The following is a 6,786-nucleotide window of genomic DNA, read 5'->3' as shown; positions in this document are numbered from 1 at the left end:
GTCTCCTGGAAATCATTCCCTTGATTTGCACTTTAATTATCTAGGGCCAGTATCCTGTTTTCTCCATCCTGAATCCCCTCAGGGTGCGGCTTTGGGTGTGGCTTCAGTGGCTGATGGCTTGATGGCTGTAACATCCTGTGTTACTGATAAGGCTGGCTACATTCTTTCTCCACATAAATGACTTGAATATGGATAGTAAATCTGTGGATTTGCAAAACGTAATTCTTGGAGCATTTTTATAAGGACAAAGTTAAGGGCAATTTCAGAATCACTAGTGGCTAAAATTGCTATTTATACTTTTCCACTGGTAGGTAGTAATCTGCTGTTGCTGTCTTCAGTATTCCCAAGGGATAACAAAAGCCATTTAATTCAAGAAAGAAAGGTAAAATTTAGCACAATGCAGCTTCCACAAAACCAAACACACACCCAACTCTCTCAGATATGAAGTAGTAATCTAAAATAGAATCCTGGAACTAATTGCAAAACAAGAGCAAATGTACTCATATTGGATAATTTTATTCTTTTATTAATGTTTGATACATATATGTATTTATTATTAAAATTCAAAGTTGCTGTATGGAGAAATAGTTTTGTACCAATAGTGTCTTTGTATGTGTTTATCAATAATGTATGAGATTGCCTCCTATGCTCCTTTTCTTTTATTGGGGGGGGGAGGGGGTGTGTCACGCTACGTCAAGGTCGGGAGTCAAACCCGCCACGACTGTCCATGAGGGGTTTTCCCGGGTCCCCACTTCAGGCCGGTGAGGGTGGCCAGGGGCAGCCGAAGACGTGCGTACGTGCGTGCGTGCGTGCGTGCGAGCCTGCGAGTCCACGGGGCGGATCGCGCGTGCCGGGAGTGTTTCAGCCCGGCCCCCGGCTCATTGTGGTCGCCTCACGCCGGCCCGAGTTCGCAGCAGCGCTGGAGGCCCCGGGCCTGTGACCACAAAGAGGGAGCCGGGGGTCGGACGGGAGCGCTGCGGCGGCAGCTGAGGCCCAGACCAGGCCCCCCTCAGCCTCCCGCCTGCCCGCCTGCCCCGCCCCCGCCGGCGGCGCCGCGCCCCTCCCCCAACCGCCAGACTAGCGCGGTGCGGGGCCCGCGCGCGAAGACATGGGGGAGAAGCTGGAGCTGAGGCTGGAGTCGCTCTTGGGGACCGAGCCCGCCGTCTACCCGTGGCCGCTGCCGGTCTACGTAAGTGCCGTCCGTCCCCTCCTCCCGGACCCCCGCTCCTGTTCCCCCACGGCGCGCGCTGAGCCCACCGAGAAACGGAGCGACTCGAGTCGCCAGACCCTCTTTGGAGCCCCCCTTCCCGCCCCGCCGTGGTTCTCCGCGGCAGTTTCCAGCCCCCGCGCGCAGGGTGGGCAGAGGGGAGCCGGCGCCGGCCGGGGGTCACAGACTCGGCCGCGGGGATCCCGCGCTTCCGAGGGGCGCCCGAGCCGGTCTGCGGTTGGCTCTGCAGGGCTGGGGACCCCGGTCCCCCCGGTCCTGGAATGTCGGCGGGCTTGCCCTTCTGTACTTTAGGATCTGACATGTAGGGTTTCTTTTTCCTGGTAGTTTATTCTTAGCGCTGTCAACGTGCTTAGTTTTTTTAATTTTTTTTTATTTTTCAGGGCACCCTTTCCTCCCTCTCTCCAGTTTTTTTGTGTTTCTGTTTCTGTTTTGTTTTAGTCAGGCATTTTGTCCCTCTGATCTTGAGTGGGTGGGCTGGCAGGACACTTGGAGAGGAGGCGTTCTGTCCCCTGATCTTGAGTGGCCTTTGGAAAATGACAGGCCAGACGGAAATTTACACAGGCGTCCGGTGATTGCAGAAATGCAGGGTGTCCGGCTAGGTGGGCGCCCGGCCTGTCGTCCCCCGTGGCGGCGTGGTGCGCGTGTTCCTTGTCTCAGGGTTTACGCTTGGGCCCCGCAGCCCAGCTTCCAAAGGGAAAGCGCAGCGGGCGCCTTGGGCCGGCGCCTTTGGGGCGCCCTTTCGTGCGCTCGGCTTGCGGGGGACCGGCCTCCAGGCGACCCGGCCCTCGCGCGGGCTCCGTGTGTGTCAGTTTGTGGAAAGTGTGTCGCGCGCGGCCGGGGTCGGGGTCGGGACGCTGGGACCACCTGGGAGCCGATGTAGAGGGATATGATTTCCATTTTCAAGGCGCATTCATCCTGTGCAGGGAGACAGCCTAACATAAAATTTGCCTAACAAAAACTATATTAACAGGTGGAAAGACTATCTCCCAGTTGAACAGCGGATGCCTGGGACTCGTTTCATTGCTTTCAAAGTTCCTTTAAAAAAGGTGAGCAAAAGTTAATACCGTATTCTTCCAGAAATCTGAATTCACCATATAGAGCCCTGGCTCTCAACCCCGTCGTACTCCATTTTCCCTTTTTATAGCAAATACTTTTTAATACCTCTTTTACTATCCAGAAATGGGATTCATAGACAAATACAACCAACTTTTGTACTTAATTAAAAAACAAAAAAAAACAATGCAATGCCCTAACTATAAATAAAGAATAAAGTAATTTATAAGAAAGTAATATGTATCTCAGTATGTAAATGTTTGGGGATGACTATACTAGAAATAAAGAAATAGTCGGTTACTTGTACCATGAATGCAATAAACTGTGGACTTTGATTGATAACGATGTGTCAGTGTTGGTTCATGAATTCTAACAAATGAAGCACACTGGTATGGCATGTTGATAATGGGGAAGGCTGTGTGGGATGAAGGAGAGAGGGTGTAAGTGGGAACTGTGTACATTTTGCTCAGTTTTGCTGTGAATCTCAAACTGCTCTAAAACTAGTCTACCAATTAAGAAAAAAAGTGTGTGTTGCTGACACTTGAATAACCAAAGAGATCAATGGAACAGGGTACATGTATAAGCCAAATACATGAAAGAATATTTAGCAGTGAAAGCCATCCTTCCTATATGTAGATGTTCAAGAAGTATTTATTTCTGTGTCTATTTTCAGGCACTCCGCTTGGAGCTGGCAATACAGTGGTAGGCAAAATTGATGTGGTCCCTGCCTTCTGGGAGTTTAGAGTCAGGTTAGGAGACCAACATGAAATAAACAAACATAGAAATAACTATATAGAAGTGAGCTTATTTTCTTCGGTCTAATCTCTCTGGAAGAAAGGATTGTAATATCGCTTGTAAGCTGCAGAGGAGGAAACTTGACTTTGAATCTCATATGTTAGCATCCCAGGGTTTGAATAAATGGATAACATAGTAAAGGATTTTAAACATATGTTCTTCCTTATTTTATTCTTTCTGACAGAGTTTTGAAAAGAATCTTGCTCCAGAAGAACGTTTCTCCCCCTTGGATCTCTTAACAAAATCCAAGGACAGAATGAAGAACTTGGGCTGATTATTGACTTAGCAAACACTCGCCGCTCTTACAAGCCAGAGGTAAATGGAAGGCGTAATTGAAAATGACCTTCTTTCTGATACTGTAATAATTCATAGTAGTTCAGTAGTTATCATCTTATGCTAAGGTGAGTCCTGGCCTTCTCTCGTGGGTTCAAAAAGGGAAGCTAGTGGTTTCCTTAAATACACATTTGTAATTGCTGTTTCAAAATGAGATGAAAGATATGAATTGAACTGTAGTATTTGGCAGTAGGCTCTAGATATGCTTAAGAAATTCTATAAGCTTCCATGTTCTACATTTTGAAAATGAAGTAAACTTTTAGTAGTTACAGTAGTATCCTAAAAAGAAAGAAAGGTATGTCCATTATGTCTTTAGCACTTATGTTAAGCAGTTGCCTGAGCATGTTTAAGCATCAGTGTAAAAGACAATTGTTCTCTAAGTTTTATGCTTCCTTTTCCTGATGCCTTCTGATATAGTACAGAAACCCATCTATTCTCTTGGCCCATGTAGGACATTCCAGTGCAAAAGAATTATCCTCCTTCTGACCTGTTCCATGGCCTTGGGAGACAGTAACACCTAATGTCTTTTAATATTTGTAGAGCAGTTTGCCATTTAGAAAGTTCTTTCATATCCATTGACTTAGTTAATCTTCACAGCAATCCTTTGCTCTTGAAGTGGAAGTAGTACTGATATCTCCTACTGAGTGCTTACCCTGCACTAAGCTCAGAGGATAGACAACTACAATTACTAATTTTACAGACGATGAAACTGACTCTCGGAAAAGGAAGAATTGAAATTTCAGCTCTGTTATTGCTTTTTTTTTATTGTGGTAAAATATAGAGAAATCATATTTCTTTTAACCGTTTATAAATATGCAGTTCAGTGGCATTAAGTACAGTCACAGTGCTGTGTAACCATCACCGCTGTCTAGAACCAAAACTTTTTCATCATCCTCAACAAAAACTCTGTAACCATCAAACAGTAACAACCCCATTTTCCCTCCCACCAACCCTTGGTAACCTCTATTCTATTTTCTGTCTCTGTGAATTGGCCTATTCTAGGTACCTCGTGTAAGTGGAATCTGCAGTATTTGTCCTTCTGTGTCTGGCTTATTGCACTAAACGTCGTGTTTTCAAGGTTCATCCATGTTATAGCACGTAACGAAATGCCATTTCTTTTTTGGCTTAGAAAATCCCATTGTGTGTACATAGACCACAGTTTGTTATTCAACGGTTGATTGACACTTGGTTGTTTTCCACCTTGTAGGTATTGTGAATCATGCTGCTGTGATCATTGGTGTACAGATATTTGTTCAAATCCCTGCTTTCAGTTCTGTTAGATGTGCAGCGTAGGTAGTAGCAGAGTTGTTGGATCATAGCCTACTGCCAAATACTAAGCTCTACGCTTAACCTGTGAGAAAGTGCCAAACTGTTTTCTACAGTGTCGTCTTGTTTTTAAACAATTATCACAAATTTTAAGCATATACAAAAGTATAAAACTACTGTGAGTGTTCCTTGTATACCCAGGAACTCATCCAGCTTTCTTATTTACCAACTGATGGCTGTCATGTTTTATCTATACCCCCACCTGTTTCACCCCATTCCGTATTATCTTGAAGCAGCTCCGAGACAACATGTAAATTACACCTGTACGTTTTTGGTACGTGCATTTAAAATATAGGACTTTTATTCCTTAATATCATTTTTTAATATTAAATACCCAGGGAGTGCTCAAATTTGCAGTTGTCTCCTAAACGTCATAAAAAATTGTCTATAAGAATTTTGAATTAGATCCAAATAAGGTCCACACTTTGCCGTGGATTGTTAGGTCTCTGAAGTCTTGTTTAATCTATAGGTTCTCCCTCCATGTCTCTCTCACTTTTTTTTTCCTCCTTGAATTTTGTTTTTAAAGAAACCAGGTGATTTGTCCCATCTAGATGCCGATGATTACATTCCATGTGTTGGTAACATATTCTTCAGTCCTTTTATTTCCTGTAAATCGGTAGTTGATCTGAATGAAGCTTGCATGTTTTGTTTTGGCAAGACAGTTTCATGGGTGATGATGTGTTCTTCCATGGAGACGTATATAGTTGTGTCTTTCTGTGGTATTAGCAGTCACTGATGATTCATACCTACATCCATTAATTCAGTTGAGGCTTCAAAGAATGGTGGATTCTGTTGTTCTTTTTTTCACTTATTAGCTGGGTATATTTGTACGAGGAGAAGATTCCCCTCATCAGCTGTTTGGTTGCTCAGTTGTAGAGGCATGATTCTCTTCTTTTATTTAACAGTTTTCAAAATAATGAGTTGATTCACAAATATCCTCCAGTGTTGACCAGTTTTGTAAAATTTCATTTATTCCTATCACCGTGGACTCCGTTACAGTTATTATTCTAACTGAGGCCCTATCTTTGGCCAGTTGGAGCTTCTCGGTGACTCCTGAGTCCTTTGGACATGACATCAGTTGTTTCTAGACTTTTTCAGTGGTCAGAGCTAGGAAATATGTACGTTTGTTTTTAATATTTTTAAAATATGTCATAGGTTCCTACTGCTACTTTCCATTTAAATTCAGAACTAGAGAATTTTCACTTATCCTTTTCTGTCTTCTATTGATAGTCTACTTTCTCCCACCTCAAGAATACCAGTTCTCAACAATGCCTGAAATTGCCTCTGTTTCCTAATTCGAATCCAAGTTCTTCTGACTCTATTCTACTACTCTCCTTAAATCACAGCCGCTTTATGGCCCTTGAAATGTAAGATAGAACATAAATGTAGGCAGAACTGTTTATGTCATTTTGAGTTACATGTGCATTCATTCACATAGATTTGCTTTTCCTTTTGCATGCCTGGTAACTGTCCGTTCTGCAGTTTGAATGAAAATCAAGTGATAATTACTGGTTAAAGCAGCTTTGGAAAAAATGGCTCTCATCAGAATGACTGACATACAAAGTTTAATGTACTCTCCTGGTTTATATTCTGCCTTCTCTAATTAATTTTTTATTCTTTCCCTACAAAGGAAATAATACATATTTTCATGGTTTTGCCTTATAGGACTTACCAGAAACTCTTCCTTATTTAAAAATGTGTACAATTGGGCATCAGGTGTCAGATGACGACACTAGTTTTAAATTCCAGTGTGCTGTTAATGGGTTTCTGAAAGAACATAAAGATAACGGTGAGTTGCTTTTGTGTTTGTTTTTGTTTTTCCTTTACCTGAACTTTGGTATGCATTTTGAGTGGGGTTGGGGATTTTTAACATTTTTAATAGTTCTGACATTAGTGTCAAGTTGTGTTTGGTAACATTAAGGTGGAAATGTCAGATGGTGCTACTAGAGTACGGTGTTTTTCCTGTTTATGGTCACAAACAATTTAGTTTAGTTTGGAAAGTGATCTTTGTGAGAAATATGAACTGAGCTAGCTTACTTATCTCTTTTTTA

At 43.0% G+C, this 6,786-nt stretch overlaps 1 long non-coding RNA gene across 1 annotated transcript; it reads left to right on the top strand.

The window, feature by feature from the left end:
• Positions 1 to 1,673: 1,673 nt before the first annotated feature.
• On the top strand, positions 1,674 to 6,556 carry LOC149743935 (uncharacterized). Its single transcript, XR_016391646.1, has 3 exons — positions 1,674 to 2,274; positions 3,261 to 3,391; positions 6,401 to 6,556. It is a non-coding gene; the product is annotated as an uncharacterized LOC149743935 (long non-coding RNA).
• Positions 6,557 to 6,786: the final 230 nt, after the last annotated feature.

The sequence above is a fragment of the Delphinapterus leucas genome, unplaced genomic scaffold (genome assembly GCF_059928025.1).
Source record: "Delphinapterus leucas isolate spDelLeu-1000000601 "Yukka" unplaced genomic scaffold, BTC_Dleu_Yukka2 spDelLeu_asBTCV2_sq49, whole genome shotgun sequence".
NCBI lineage: Eukaryota > Metazoa > Chordata > Mammalia > Artiodactyla > Monodontidae > Delphinapterus > Delphinapterus leucas.
Note: the sequence above shows the minus strand (reverse complement) of the source record. Positions and strands in the feature narration are given on the sequence as shown.